Here is a 17,167-nt window from a genome sequence, read left to right as displayed (position 1 = left end):
AAAAAGTAAAAAGGGGAAATGAATATATTTTCAATGAATGTATTCAAATGTAATGTTTTCATGCAATGTCTGTCTATTTTACATGCATTGTTATGTACTTTTCTGTGCATATCCTTTCACTGATGTCTGTAGAAGATCTTCTAACATTCAGCTTTGTTTCCAGATAATTCTCAATACTTTGGTCCGTTCTGATTACACCGCGTGGAAGACGTCGTGCACAGGGTGCTTAATTTCTGACATCCTACGCCACAGTATCCTCGATACGGAAAATCTTCAGATTTCCTGTTATACCATACTGTTGCAAGTTTTTTAATAATACATGACGGAGAACTTTATTCTGCATTTCAAAGAGGCAGATTATACTGTGCGCCTGCCTATTATAGCCTAGATGTACTCTGTTCCAGAACAATCCCTATTGTGATGTAATACTTCAAAGTGGCTGTGTGGAGTTGGTATTAAAAGATTAATGCATAATGGTAGCCTCCATGTCTTTAATGAAATTCAGATTCTCTTGACATAGTAATTAGGAGAATCACTGTTCTCTTCATTAAACATACCTTTCCTCTTCTGGGATGAGTGGGATATTCAGAGGTGACCTCAGGCACTGCCCTCTCTGCATCTCAACGTCAGAGGACTTTTTTCACAAGGTCTGGATCTATCCTTGAACAGGAGTCTTTTGGGAACGGCTCACATATCTAGGTGACACATAGAGCAGGGAATTTCCATGTATGCAGGAGGCCTGTCTCCTGGGCCCAGGCACTAGACCTAAGCCTAAAAAGTTGGCAAAAGATATATGTACCTGTCCTTGGTGTTAGCTAAATGGCTGAATGGCATGACCTGGAAATTGAATGGGGGCCCGCATATGCTATGTGGAAATTGGACGAGGCACATTGAGCGTGGGCAAAAAAGGAGGTTTTTGAGAAAGGAAGAAGCGATCGTAACGCATAGACACCCTCACAACAATAATCATGGCATGAGCATAGTGCTTGGTTCCCCTCATTGTGATTAAGAATATAGTGAAAGGGTGGAGGGAACCCTGCAAACCCCGCACCTCCCAGCTGTAATGCCAATGTGGACCAATTACCCATGCAGCATATTCCTAAGGTGACCTACCTTCATACTGGAACACTGCTCTGTCTTCTGATATCGTTTGTATGTGACACATACAATATACAGGAAATGTGGCAACTTATGTAGACCACACTAACTATACTTTTTTGGTGGTTAATTAAGTTGCAGTCATTTTGGCTACCGTACTGCTGAATGTGCCTTTATTGCCCATAATTACCAGTATATTGATTAAATAGTTGTGCTTCCTCTTTCTGCATATATTTGTGCAGCTGCTGCAGGTTGCACCAATTGCACAAGCGTGCAATCAATTCCCAACACATGAGGAAAACTCGCAATTTCAGAGAAATCTTTTTTTGTGTTGAAGTGTTCTTGGCAGGTTTTCGGGAAATGCAGGTACTGTGGAGTTAGCTTTATGAATGCATCCAGCACGGATTGGAAAAATGCAGAAAAGATAAACTAAGATCTATCAGCCAACATGGCAGATGTCTTCAGAAGGGATCCAGAGCCCAACATGTTCAGGGATGCCATCTGTTTCAGGTGCGGGGGTATGGCATTGCACCGTCCTGGTGCTGGTTGCAGACTTGGTCCAATCTTCTCCAACAACTCCAGTATGCTCTCCTTTTTGAGTCCATATAACAGAATCCCCTCCGCCTCCTTGTGATGTATGAGGGTGATTCGTTGTCTGAAAATCCGCTCCTTCCTCCTTCACTGTGGCTGACACTGACCAGCACCCAGTTGTAGTATAACTACCTTCAAGGGTAAATATATTTTGCCAGAGAGTTAGGTGGGATGTCTACTTATATTAATGCCCGTACGTCGTGTGTCACCTGCATTGGCCATGCGTAGCATTCTGACACATTGATTTTGCTGCGTTACACTGCGTGACACTGCGCCCCGCAGCAATATCTTTGTAAATCCCACTGCAATACTGTTGCATTTCAATATGCCTGGGAACTCCCACCTTGCATACATTAATCGCTGCGTCATACAGGACGATCCGCACAGCACTTGCACAACGCAAGTGGCCAACAACTACGCAAGGGGCCTACTGCAGGCGTAAGAAATGTGGCTGAAGCCCTTGCGTTGCCTTCTGCTGCCTTGCGTGACACAAGCCACATCAAAGGGCTTTGCAAATCTGGCAATAGTCTTTGCTTAGTTCTTCTTAGGACAGTGGACTTGTTGTTTTAGTTCTAGTTTACCTTTCGATTGATATTCCACAAGCGAAGTATGGGGTGGGAGGCTGAGGTTGTTTACAGTTTGCTTAATCCTTTAAACCATGTCATTCATGTGTCGTTCAGGCATGAATCTCTCTACCCCATTACCAGGAATGCATGACCACTGCCAGCTATGGAGATGACTCTAAACATCAGCAAAATGTATTTCATAGAACGGTAACGGTCTCCTAGACAAAATGAAAACTTGGGGCTGTTCTGAAGAAATCTCAGCAAGATGGAGCTGACTTACTACTACTCCCAGAAACCCACTTGACCGGAAATGACTGTAAGTGTTTACAAGGATATGGCTTGAAAGCAACTCATGCCAGATTCCAAAGGGCTCCAGAGGGAGGAAAATTCTGATTAGTCACCAAATGCCACTGGTGATTGACTGTACTTGGGAAGAAGAAATGGGATGCCACAAACTGCTACAGGATCTCTGTATGGGCCCCCCATCACAGGTGTTTCTGTGTTGTTTACTTAGACCAAGCAGGACCCCTGCTTGTAGCCTTACCATTCTCATATCCACCTGCAGTCTTTGCGACATCGATGGACACCCACCAAGGTTACGGCCTTGGTGTAGACCTTGGCGGGGGACCTGCCAGGCCAGCTGGCTAGAGGAAGGTTTAGTCTCTGCTCTCTTGGTGGAGGATGGCCCAACCCAACTACACCTCCCTGGTGGAGATCTCTGAAGCCTTTGGTGCGATTGACAATATCACCATTGCAGTGAAAGCTGTGGAATTTGCCAAGATGGTGCCATGTTTGTTGTGCCCATCAAGCAAAGGTTTTCATTTTTTAACACAAGCCTAAAAAGCAAGGGATGAATGTCCCAGTGTTCAGGCAGATTGCTCCCTATGATGGGCCAGGAAGTTGGGTGATTTCCGGGTCCACCACCACCATGCATCACATGGCAGTCCTGGGCAGGGAAATCTAGCGAAGGTCATCACACTATAAACAGGTGTTACTGCCATCACTATGACTTGAAGGCCCAGTGGTACACACTCCCAGGTCAAGGAATTAATCCACGACCAGGTTAATGCACTCCCAGTGTAAACACCTCTAAATGTGGAAGGTGAACCACGAGTTTGGTTGGGTCAGAGCAGTGCTAGTTTCATTCTGTAAGACCCCCCACACTGCACTCCTGCTCCATCCATGCAGGTCACCCATGGAACACTTTTTATCTATTGCAAAATAACATGGAGCCTAACAGCACATCGTGTTGTGCAACATCTAGAGGATCTCGGGATTATTTGCACGGGTGCTGCATGCTGCAGCACACATAGAATGAGGACAATGCCTCAGGTTTTCCTCGATCCAAAAACAATCATGCCAACAACACTAACACTCTTGAACCATGGTGCAAGGGGGCCTGCATTGGCGCTCGTCTGCTAATTGTGCGCCAGCACTGGCTGAATGAAAGCATTGCACCGGATCTTGTAAGGACGGTGCATTCCTGCCCTTTCTAATTGGCTTAGGACAGAGCTGCAAAATGACTTGCTGCACTGCCTTACGCCAAGTCTTTGTAAATACTCCCCTTAATTTCCTTCAAAATGGCTGCCAGAGTTCCCGCCACACATGTAAGCGGCTAAGTCTGACCTCGCTCGAGACCCCTGCCACAACTCCCGATGTCTCCGAGAGGGCCAGCTGATTTTTACTCTAAAGTGCAGTAGTTCAGAAGTAAGTTAAATGCTGTCCATTTGCACATCAGCCATGAAGCAGAGGCTGATATGCACCAAACCGCCCAGACACCTTAGCAGAGCAGGTTAATCTGTGCACTATACCACCTTGAGTCTTACTGAAGGTCATTGCCTCAGCGTTCCTTTCACTAATTATGAACTAATGTCGTTCATTTGCTCTATGTTCTTATTTTAACTTTCTCTAAATTGTTAAGCTTTATGTTAGTAGTAAAAAGTTTCACCTCATATTGGAATCTGCTGCTGCCCCCTGGCTACCCAAACTCTCCCTGATGACCACACTCCCGGCCTTGACTTTGCACTGTGACATCACTAAACGGAAATGACGCCAATCTGTGACATCACTCAGAAACATGAGATTAGAACTTCAGAGATTGCAAGTAAGAGCTCGAAATTAGAGTGTGAGATCTATCACAGAACCAGAGGCTGACCATGTCATTATTCCAGGAAGCAGACGTCAAACCGTGACATCATTCCACACAGTAGATGTCAGACACTGGCATCACTCCAGTGAGCACAATGATGTTCACTTCATTCAGACATTTCCTCACTAGAAGTACAGAACACAATGACAATATGCACGGGGGCATATTCTCAAGGATCTATCGCCGAGTTAACGGTACTTTAACATAGCCAAACTTGTGATAAATGTATCGCCCTATTCACAAGCTGGTGCACACAGCCCATAGCACCAGTTTACCTGCGATAGCAGCCACAAAAAACATCGCCACAGATGACCCCCGCAACTATCGGTAATGAGATGCAGAGTAGGCGTTCCCGTGCCAAAAGCCGCGATAACACCACACCTCAACATTCTCAGCGACCAGCCACATTGGTGATACGAACACAAAACAGGCGATAAGGCGCGTTAGCACCAGAAAACTAACACCTGCTCCGACCTGTTGTAAAGAGAGAGAGAGATAGACGGACAGAGAGGGGGAGAGAGAGAGACAGACTGACAGGGACAGAGAGGGGAAGAGAGAGAGATAGACGGACAGAGAGGGGGAGAGGGAGGGAGAGAGAGATAGACGGACAGAGAGGGGGGGAGAGAGATAGACAGGCAGAGAGGGGGAGAGAGAGATAGATGGACAAAGAGGGGAGAAAGAGATAGACGGACAGAGAGGGGGAGAGAGAGAGAGAGGGGGGAGAGAGAGGGACAGGTAGAGAGGGTGCCGAAACTGCGCACCCAGGCCACACTGCTCACCTGCTGCCACCGGTATGTCTCCAACCACGTGCCAGTATGTATGTAGTGCAGTTCACCAGGTCCCACATCTGAGTCAGACCCGTCATCTGAAACAGAGTCCAGATGCATGGATGGCACAGTACATACAATTGTACAAGACATCATCGCCTGCCCGCCCCTGCACACCCAGGAAGAGGCTCCCCAGCCCCTCTTGCCGCCCAGCGGTGCATGCCCGCCGCAGCGCACCCAGGCCTCACTGCTCACCTTTCGCCACTGGCATGTAGAAAAGAGGTCCCACCACGTGCTGCTGCAAGCCACAAGCCCTGGGCCCACATACATGGCACCCACCACATCATGCAGTCCCACTCCGCAGTCAACCTGGTCTCACATTTGATTCTAGGGCTTGATTTCGCCATGGCAGAGGACATACGAGTGCACCCGGCATCATCGCAGGCTGCACACCTGCTCAGCCCTTGAGGTGCAACTAACTCTGTGATCCGGAATGCGACACCACGTGGCGGTAGGCCAGCGCTGCCCACAGGCTCTGGCCTACACTGCAGTCCAGCAGGGCACACTAAACCTGAGCAGTCTGGACCACCGGGACAGGGCATCATCGCAGGCTGCACACCCGCTCAGCACTTAAGGTGCCCCTACCTCAGTGCACTCAAAATCACCGTCCCGTGGCGGTGTGCCTGTGCTGGCCGCAGTATATCCGGTGCCACCAAGTCTGTGTCCCGCAAGTCATGAACCCTTTTTGATTGGGTATCGTGGTGCGGACGCCATCATGTCACCTCCGGACCTGCGGAATGTGATGTCGCAGGCTCCTGGGCCACCATACCTACATGCACACCACACGGATACACCCCGAGAGAGGCTGGAAATGGATTCGAGTACATACGCCCGGCCCGTTTTATTGGCAGGGTCACATGTGCTGTGACGCGTGTGCTGGATGGATGTGGTGTGGGTGTACACCAGCTGTGAGGGAGTGTCTGTGGCATGCTGACAACTAGATCTGTGAGCAGCGGATCCCTACAGCGAAGACCTGGGACATGTAGCGTTATCGTCCCCCCCTGTAAGCGTAAGCGGAGTGGGCTGGCCTGGCGTATGCCAGTCCAGCGTAAGGGTTTGAACAATGACCCCGGCGCTCTGGGCGTTGTTCTGTACAGGCCTGGACAAGGAAGTAACAAATGCGTGTGTCGCTGTTGTTGCGTCGACGCCACCATGACAACATTCGGCAATGTATCACCCTGTGACCCGAGTCCAACGACATGAGCCACATGGACGTAAGAGGAATTCACTGACCCAACATTCGTCCATACTACCACACTTGAAAGACCATAGACACAACACATCTGTGTGATTCGGAATGTTTAATGCACATTCAGTGGAGTGTTGCATCTGCAGCAGTACTGGGCCATGCAAAGCCCACTTAACAATGTTGGCCCGTGGAGGGCCAGTCAGTGTCCTTCAGGGAATGACAAGTCCAAATGGAGGGGAAGAGTTCAGTCCGCAGTGACACCTCAGGGGCTCGAAGTGGAATGTCTGCCGCACTGTGTGGCACTGACACTTCAGGGGCCGGAGATGTGGATGTAGTGGTAGCAGCAGCATGCATCGGCGCAAGGCCTTGTGGCAGCAATGCCATCAGGATGGTGTTGAGGTCATTGTGGAACCCAGGTACCTCTCGCTGGTGTGCAGCCGTGGCAGACGTTCTTTCTGCATTGGCCCGCTCCAAGGTCTCCATGAGCCTCCACATGAGTCTCAATTCCCGGGAGAGGTTGCTGGAGCCACTCTGACTACACAGTTCTTCTTATCGCTGAGTCCGGACTCTGGCGATGTCAGCCATGGTTCGTTGGAGAGCATGAAGCAGACTGTGGGTGTCCGTAAGGGACTAAGGGCCATATGTAGATAATTTCTATTTACCGATTCATAAATACCGAATTTTACAGATTCGGTATTTATGAATTGGTAAATAGAATGTAGGTAAACATTCGGTAATTATTACCGAATCGGTAATATTCGGTATTACTGATTCGGTATTCGGTAATAATGCATCCCTTCCAATTCATTCCTATGGGCCTGGAGGCCCGTAGGAATGAATGGGAAGCCATTCACTGTTACCGATTCGGTAAATACCGAATCGGTAATAGGTGGAGCATATTCATGGGTGGCAGGGTGTCACATTGACACCCTGTTGCACCCCTGAATCGTGCATGTGTGCACATGTGGTGCACATACATGCCCTAAGGGCATGTATGTCTGCCACATGGCACTTCTCAAAAAGCACAAAATTGCTTTTTAAAAGGTATTCGTTATTTACCATCAACTTGTATTGGTGGTAAATAACGAATCCAGAAACCAAAAATGCACTCACTTGAGTGCCCCCTACATAGGATTTCAGGATTCTGTAATTTACCGAATCGGTATTTTACCGATTTCTTAAAATTCAGTTTCGGTAAATTACCGAATCCTGAAATCCAGCCACCTACATCTCAATTGCCTAAATACCGGTCGGTAACGGAATATTCACCTATTTTCAGCCGTTACCGACTGGTATTTAGGTACCTACATATGGCCCTGAGAGTAGTCCCTCATTGGAATTAGACACCCACGTATGGCATCTAGTTTGTCTGCCATGCGGTCGAAGCCTACCCGCACCTGTTCAGCCAACTGTTCCTGGCATACCAACACACGGCCTTGGAAGGACATCTGTTCTTCGTGGGGGTCCTGGGAGTGGTGAGTGCTGCCTGCTGTGTGGTCTGTGCAGGGGGTGGGGTGTCCCCGTTGCAGCTGGGCTGCCCTGCTCCTGGGGGTGGGCTGCGGAGACTGTCAATGAACTCTTGGAGGGCGTCGGAGTCAAAGCTGTGGTGGTCCTCTTCGTCATCAGAGAAGAGAGGTTTGGGCTGCTCTGCAGGAGGTGTGGATTGTCCCTCTGCAATGTGAAGGGGAGACGCAGTTTTACAATGTGTTCACATATGTGTTGTCAGATTTACATGTTCACATACAGACTGCATGACTGTGTACACCACTATTTTTAATTCACTGTGAGAAAGTTCCCGAAGAAAGCCCCACAATTGTTTTACATGGGCTGAAACATGTCGACCTAGCTGATAACTGAGACGCAATTAACTGTTTCTTTTTGATATCCACTCATTTTTAATATACCCTGGACCACTGGGAATAAAGTAATTATCAGGTAGAGACCCAAAGGTATTTTTAACACACCACTTCATCACACGCTCACCCCAAAAAAAACAGCTCCACTGTAATCAAGTGTCGCAGCACAGCTGAGTAGCATTTGGCTACTCAGCTGAGAACCCGATGATGAAGCATGACACCAACTAGGTTGGTGTGTGAGGGTTCTCCTATCAAACCCTTGTGGTGCCGGGCACTGCAGTGTCGGACATACTGCTAGACAGGTCCGTCCTAGTTGTTTACCAATATTTACCCAGGGACAAGGACGGTCCAAAAATAGTCCTAGCTCTCCCATTTGTTTATGCTACACCCAGTATGCGCCAGTTGTGTCCTGTGTTCTGTTGTGGACGTGTTGCGGTCTGTGCCACTTTGTTGTCAGTGCTCTGCATGTTTTGTGTGTGTGCTGCATTGGGTGGGACCTACTGCTCTGTTTTGCTGCCCCTTATCCATTTCATGCGGTGTGCCTTTGACTTCTGTGCTTGTACAGTGCTGACATGTAGCATGCTTGGGTACATTGTTCTCTTGGTGGGAGTTGGGGTCTGGGGCATGGTTTGTCTGCAGATGTGCTATGCTTAATTGTGCATGTATGCCCTTGTGCCCATCTCTCCCCATCCCCCCAGTCCCTGGTCTTTACTCATCCTGCTGCTGTTGTGTCCGGTGCTGTTGAGCAGTGTCCGGGCCCCCAACTTCTGCCACCGTCTCCCTGCTGATGACTGTGGACACCATTTCCTCCATGTCATCCCGCTCCTCCTGTGGCGCTGGACTGCCACCTCCAGTCTGCATTGCTGCTTTCCGGTTGTTGGCGAGTTTCAGCTTGGTTTTTCGCTTGACATAATTCCAGCGCCTCTTGACCTCGTCTATTGTCCTCTTCAGCACTCACCTTGTCCACGATGAACTGACATAGTCCATTTTTAGTTGCCAATGACACAGTGGAGGTGACAAACAGTTGTTGATGGTGTTCGACCACCTCCTTTATCAGGATCCTGTTTTCCTGCGGACTGAAGCTCTTCTTCCTACTCTTCTTCTCCTTACCCTTTCCTGACCCCGAGGTCCCAGGCAGGTACTCCAGGGGGCTTGTGGGGTTCTGGTTTTCCTCCGTACTTGCTCCGGCAACATCGATTGTGCTCGGCTGTTTTTTGGCATTTGTTTGTCAGTTTATTTTCTACTTTTATGGTGATTTTTGCCACCTGACGCGTGTGAATTGCAGGCCTGTATCTGGTTTTCGCTGATTTTTCTATCACGAATGGTCTAATCGCAGCTTTTTTTGCATTCGCGTTTTGCATTTTTGCGGTCTGGCGTTGATTTTAACACGGTCAGTTGACATGTTAACTGGGGAATATCTCATGGTACCGCCGTGTTGAGAATGCTTAGTTAACACGGCGTAAGTTTCCCGCGATAGACTGCGATGTTGGAGGTTGTGTTAAGTGACTTTTGCAATGGTTATCACACGTTCTTGAGAATATGCCCCACTGTTTTATAAAGTAGACATGTTGGGCACAATTCATAATATAGATGAAAATGTGGGTATTAATTTATAAGTTTAGTAAGATTTTAAAATAACTTCAAATGTAGTAAGAAACTGTCCCAGCTTTCCAGGAGAGGTCTTTCATGTATGTATTCACATATATAAAAGTGACAGCTGTTAAATTGCTCATGTGAAACTATAAAGCAAAAGTTAAATTGCAGCTGTTAAAGTTTTTATTCTAATTTTATTTTTCATGAGTAAACCTTTGTTCCCAACCTGAAAACACCTTCTCTCACACTACATTACTTATGATCATGTTTGTCCCTCACTCTCACCCTGGAAAGAGTTTTACTCCTGTCCTGGACTGGAAAATGTCGATGACCTTGTCCACAATACAAAAATGCCTGGCGAAAGAGAGTGAATACCCATAGTTTAATTTAGTTTAGAATTTTATAAAGCACACAGCTATCCCTGAGGGTTTCCAGGTGCTAAAAATCAGGCAAGAGACAGTCAAAACCAGCAACTCAGAACAGCAGTAGCGGCTCCTCCGCTTTTATGCAGTGTCACTAAAGGAAGAGTAAAATGATAATAACTCTAAGTTATTATCATTTACTTTTTGCCTTGTTGCGGCAGCTTTGCAGGCGGCACAGGGCAGGGCTGCTCTGCTAACAGAACAGGGGAGGGGAGGAGTAGTTTACACTCCCTAAAGTGCACATGAATGTTTGGCCGGCCCTTTGGGGCCGGCCAAACATTCATGCTCATTTTGCATGCACTCCATGTAGGCTGCATTACAGCCTGCATGGAGAACATGTCCAGCCTCCCATTCTCTGGCTGAGCACTAATCCAAGGCGCTCAAACCAATGACAACACTACATTGCAGCATTGTAATTGGCTATCGGGAGGCTGGGAGACGGATGCATCCTACTTCTTGCCCTGGAAGCGGGAAAGAGGACCGAGAGGAGGTGCCAGCGACAGCAAGCGGAAGTGGCAGACAGGTAAATCTGTATTTATTTTTAATTTCATTGCCTCGTCCCCCCACTACCCCTGGGACGCACCCCCCATTGCTTTCAAATACCAGCCGTCACTGCAGAACTGCCATGTTTTCAGATATCTTCAGAACATTGGTAGGGAGAGACATTGTCTCAGTTGTTCGGATAAAGCTTGAGGCCCTGATACCCAAACCAGCACCCTTCAATATATGACGGATTTACTGTCAGGATCACACACAGGGACAGCCCACTAGAACGAGGAGACCGGGATTGATAGTATTATTTAACACAATCCTGCATGTAGTGTGCACCAACCCCTCCTCTTCCTCTGTGTACATAACACAAAGGTTTAAACTAGATTTGATTCTCAATTAGGAGCAAGTGCATCTCTTGTAACAGACCCTCTGCCGAAGTCCACCGAGGCAGCGTGTAGAGCATCCTAGCCGCAGAATTCGTCTAATGGAGGATTTGTCCACCCCCAAATAAAGCATGTTGCCCTAGTCCAATCACGACATTATAAATGCCTGTAACACCATCCGTTGAGCTGAGTATGACAGTGGCCAAATAATCTTCCTCAGCAACTTCAAAACTGCAAAACATGTGGCAGCCACCTTTATCAACTGAGGCTTCATTGACAACTTATCGCCAAGCCAGAACCCTAGGTTCTTGACCTTAGGGGTTGGATCTTGGAGTGGGTCCATATTTTTTGGCCAATGATGGGGGACTCACATGGATGGATTCTTCCCAGCAACTGTCTTATCTCCTTTCATTTTTAATGAGTGGTGGTTCATCCACTCTGCCACCTTACTCAGACAGGAGTTCAAAGTTGCCAAGTTGTGGTGCTGTGCAGATGAAAGGGAGAAGATGATTTACGTGTCATCTGCATAAAAGAATACCATTAGACCACAACTTTCCACCAAGTCCACCAATGGGCACACATAGATATTAAAGAGATCTGGACTAGAGGGACTCCTGAATGAAGCACATATCGCTCCGAGGAGTCTGTGGAAGAGATCACCTGGAAAGACAGGTCTTCTAGGACATATGCCAACCAAGCAAGGCCATTCCCTAGATACTTCTCTCAACCAGGCTCTCAATAAGTGAAACATGGGTCACAGTATTAAGGGCCGCGCTAAGATCAAGAAGAATCAGCGTGACTGCCTCGTCCTCATCTAGGAGCTGTCTAAGATGTTCCATGACTCCTTGCAGGGTGGATTCAGTGTTGTGTCCCATCTTGAACCCCGACTGAGAGGAATGAAATTGTCTGTGGACATGCTTCTCCACTACTTTTGCCAAAATGGGAAGCATTGAGACTGATCTATAAACATCATTCCTCTTGCAGAGCATCTTCAACTAACTGGGTGATCAGGTTTGCTGACATGTAATAATATTCTATATGTGCACATTCACATAACCAATGCAGCTGTCCTTAAAAAGGGAGTGTTTTTGCAAACTATTTTTTTTTTTTTTTTTTTTAATTTTTTTTTTTGAAACCGTTTATTGCAATCTCAAATATATACAAGTATGGGCCTACAACCTTCCGGCCGGCCGCTAAAGTGACAGAAGCACATGACATACAGACTAATAAGGCACTTGGCTTTGCATAGATGATAAAGCAGGAGGTATCAACAACGTGGGCCACATAGCTCTGAACCCACAATACGGTTTCGTTTTCTACAACACAACAACATAAAACCACACCCGCAAGGCAACCCACGATCAAAAATGACGACATGTGCTCCTCAAGTGGGGAACCCCAACCATCTAAAGAAAGCCAGAGGGGGGGAGGGAAACTGATCCAGGACTGGGAGAACAATGTGCCCAGGGCTGAGGGAGGGGGTCAACTATGGGGATGGAGCTGGTGACGCAGGAGGCAACAACGGCGGCTCGCAAATACTCCCGCGGTAAGCGTTCCAGGGGCCCCATATCTTCACCCATGCCCCAGGCTTACCCCGCGCCACATATACCACCTTTTCTCGGAACATGCACCAATCCATATGTTCTTTCCAAGCCGACACCGCCGGGGGCCTCTGAGATCCCCACAGCTGAGCAATGTCACGTTTAGCTATCATATATCCCAGAGTCACCCATCGCGTCTGCGGAACCGAGTAATCAGTCGGTTCCCACACATTCAGCAGGCATCTCCTCGCTTCAGGCAACAGCGCGACATGTGTAACCGCTCGCAGGACCTCATGCACACCACGCCAGAAGCGCTCCACCCTCGGACACTCCCACAGAATATGTAAAAAAGTCGCCAAAGCACCACACCCACGCTTACACAATCCATCCTCGGCATAGCCCATACGCTGAAGCCTTGGCCCCGTCATATACACCCGATGGAGTATCTTAAGCTGGACGAAGCGAAGGCGAGCCGGGATGGCCACCTCCTTCGGAGAGGCCACCGCGGAAATCCAGTCCTCGTCGTCCAACTCCAGCCCATCGGCAACCCAAGCCTCGCGGAGGCCAGTCAGTAAGCCCAAGCGGTCATTTATCAATTTCTTATAAATGAGGGAGATCGTGCTGTCCGGAACGTGGCCATCTAGCACTCTATCCTCCAGGGGGGAGGACTCCGGGATGGAGGCCACGTCTGGGAAGACGGAACCCAGTGCGTGACGGACCTGCAGGTAGCGAAAGTATTCACTGCCCTGCAGCTGAAACTCCGCCTGCAGCGTCTCGAATGTCTTGAATCCTCCCCTCGTCCAGAGATCTCCCACTGTACTGATGCCTATCATGTCCCACCTCTCGAAGCCCTTCGAGGTCCACAAAGAGCCAAGCCTCTCCGACGCATACAACGGTGACGCCCGGGTCAAACGGTCCTTCCATCCCATAGCTGCATTAGCCGTGTGCCATACTCGCACCATGACACGCGTGGGTCCCGTCAAGCGGGAATCGGGCACGCTAGTGTAGGGCGCTCGATTGTAGTCGCCACCGGGCAGGAGCATTTTGTCCATTTCAAATGCCGGGTTTAGGGCGGGCCCATAGAAGCCGTGATTAATTGCAGCTAACTGGGAGGCCCAGTAATACCGCTTAATATCCGGGAGGGCAATCCCTCCGTCGTACCACGGGAGCGTCAATTTTGCCAGGGCTATACGCGGCCTCCCGTCCCAAAACAGACGGCGCTGTAAGCTTTCCACCTCACGGAAGTAGCGCGCCGGGACCAAGTCCATAGTGTTCTGGAGAGCGTACAAAAAGCGCGGCAATGACATCATCTTGAACAATGCCGCCCGGCCGAGCGGCGAAAGCGGCAAGCGCCGCCAGCGCGCGACGTCCTCCTTCAAGCGCTGGAGGGGGGGAAGCAAGTTTCGCTCGTAGCGGGCCACCGGGTCCAGCGTGATATAGACCCCCAGGTATCGAAATCCCTGCGAGGCAATCTGGACCGGACAGCCCCGAGGGAGGACAGGAGCCTCCCCGGAAAGCACATAGACACAGGATTTAGCCCAGTTGATGACAAGGCCAGAATTTCGGCCAAAGGAGCGCAGAACATCGACCAGGACAATCAGTGATTTGCGCGGGGAGGCTAGGTACAAAAGGATATCGTCAGCGTAGAGGGACACGCGGTCCTCATACTCGGGGGTCCAACGGAGACCTCGGATAGAAGGGTGCCACCGCAGCCACTCCGCCAGGGGTTCCATGGCCAATGCAAAAAGGAGCGGCGACAGGGGACAACCCTGTCGTGTGCCCCGTCCCAGCACGAATGGGGCCGAGACTCGACCATTCACCACCACCTGTGCCAATGGGTCCGAGTACAACAATTTGACCCAACTGATGAATCCTGGGCCAAATCCGAATTTCGCCAACATCGCCCAGATGTAGGGCCACTCGAGCGTGTCGAACGCCATGGTGGCGTCCAGGGATGCCAAGACGGCCGGCTCCCGCACGAACGGAACACGCGCGAGCACCCCGTGCAAGCGCCGCAGATTAAGGGCCGTATTGCGATGGGGAATGAAGCCGGACTGGTCCTGGTGGACCAAATCTCCCACCACGCCGACCAGCCGGTTAGCGAGCACCTTGGCGAGGATTTTAGGCTCCGCGTTTAAAAGCGAGATAGGCCGGTAGGATGTAACCCGGTCCCGCGGTCTACCCTCCTTGTGGAGAACCACGATGGTAGCCAGACGCTGGTCCGGTGGGAGGGAGCCCCGCGAGTGAGCCGCAAGGAACATAGCGCGGAGGTGAGGTGCCAGTACGTCCGGTCGCAATTTATACAGCTCGATAGGAATGCCGTTCGGGCCCATGGCCTTGCCAGAAGCGACCGAGCGGATGGCGAGGGCAATTTCGTCCGAGGTGGGGGCGGCATCCATCAATTCCCTGTCCTCCATTGAGAGGGAGGGCAGCGCGATGTCACGCAGCAGGGCATGGGAATCCTCCTCCGGGCAGGGAGAAACCGGGGAATATACCTCGCGGAAATAATCCGCGAAGCAGGAGACAATGCCTTCCGGCTCAGTGACACGTACACCATCCATTCTTTCAATCAGCGGGACCACACGACTAGCTCTCTCCCTCTTATCCAACCACGCAATCAACTTACCAGCCTTATCACCCACATCATACAATCGCCCCTGTTGCTCTCTGCTGAGGCCCCTGGCCGCCTCCGTGACGAGGGACCTATAGGCCGCCTGCTTAAGGTGTAAAACGTGCAGCGCAGCGTCAGTCACCCCACTCCCCAGACCACCCTCCAGTTCAGTGATTTCGGCCTCCACTCGGGTCACCTCCTCCTGTGCGCGCCTCCGGGCATGGGAAATAAGGGAGAGGGCCTCCCCTCTAAGCACAGTCTTGAAAGCCTCCCACAGGGAAATGGCAGACGGGACAGACCCCACATTCTCCTCAAAGTACCGTTGCAAGGATTTAATCAAATCAGCACGAATAGTGGGATCGCGCAGGTACCAGGCATTGATTGGAGCTACCCTGCCCTCCCCCCTCGGGAAGACATCAAAGTGCAACAGGAGTGGGGAATGATCTGAAATACCCCGCGCCAGGTGGCGCACCTCCCCCACTCTCCCGGCATAGGCCGCAGGAACAAGGACATAATCAAGCCGCGAAAGGCTACCATGGGCCCCCGAATGGAAGGTGTACTGCAGCTGAGCGGGGTGCCTTAGACGCCAGCAGTCCACCAATCCCAGCGTGTCCAAAAGGCCAGACAGCCACGCTTGTGCCCGGGGGAGGTCCCTAGGGGGATAACGATCCAGAGTCCCAGAAGCCACCGCATTGAAGTCCCCCCCAACCACCAGAAGCCCCCCCGGAAGGTCAAGCAGGAGGCGTCCCAGGTCCGCAAAGGTGGTGGACTGTAACCCCGGTGGGACGTACACTGAGACAAAGACGACTACCCTGCCCTCCATTCTCCCCACCAAGACAGTGTAGCGTCCCCTCTCATCATGGCGCACCTCGTCTATTTCTAGCGGGAGCGAGGTCTTGACCATAATGCCCACCCCTCGTGAGCCAGATGTGAAGCCCGAGTGGGCCACCAAACGATAGCCACGCCGATTCATGGCACAAAAGGTGTTACCAATGAGGTGCGTCTCCTGCAAAAAGACCACATCAGGCGAAATCCGTTTCAGATATTGCAGGACCACTCCCCGCTTAATCCTATCACCCAGTCCGTTAACGTTCCAGGACAACAAAGTCAGGTCCCTACCCCCCATCACATACAGAAGCCATCATGTGTCCCCCGGAGAGCATCTCAAAAACATCAATACAATGAAGGGTTTGCCTTGCGGTAGAAACGAACCACACCCCACCCCAACCCACCCATCCCAACAGAACTCCCCCCACCCTGCACCCCTGCATGAGCCCAAACAGCCCCCCCAAAGTGCAGTGTGCCTGTCGCCCCATGGAAAGAAAACTAACTAGTCCCCCAGAGGAGGAGGGAGATCCCCCAAGAGACTCCACACGACCTCCGCAGGAGGGGAACTTACCCTAACAGTCAATGGTGACAATAACACAGTCCAGAGCAAGGCCTACCATTAGTCCCTCAGTCCTGATCCGGCGGGCCCTCCCCACCAACCGCTCCCCCCCCACCTCCCCGGCCCCGATCTCCGGGCAGAGTGTCCAGCCAGTCCCCGGCCACCTCGGGACGATCAAAAAAGTGCGTGCGGCCATCCACCTCCACCCTCAGCTTAGCCGGAAAAAGCATCGCATATTTGATATTCAGGTCCCGTAGGCGACGTTTGACACCGAGAAAACTCAGTCGCTGCTTTTGGACCGCCGGAGTAAAGTCAGGATATCCATATTGTCCAGTCTGACCGGCCCTTGTAGCCTGGAGGTCTGCAGGATAGCGTCCCTGTCCCGAAAATTGAAAATCCGGGCGATGAGAGGCCTCGGAGGGGCTCCGACCTTAGGCCTACCCCCGGGGACCCTGTGGGCAC

Source organism: Triturus cristatus, chromosome 11 (assembly GCF_964204655.1).
Source record: "Triturus cristatus chromosome 11, aTriCri1.1, whole genome shotgun sequence".
In the NCBI taxonomy this organism is placed as follows: domain Eukaryota; kingdom Metazoa; phylum Chordata; class Amphibia; order Caudata; family Salamandridae; genus Triturus; species Triturus cristatus.
This window is presented reverse-complemented; position numbering follows the sequence as displayed.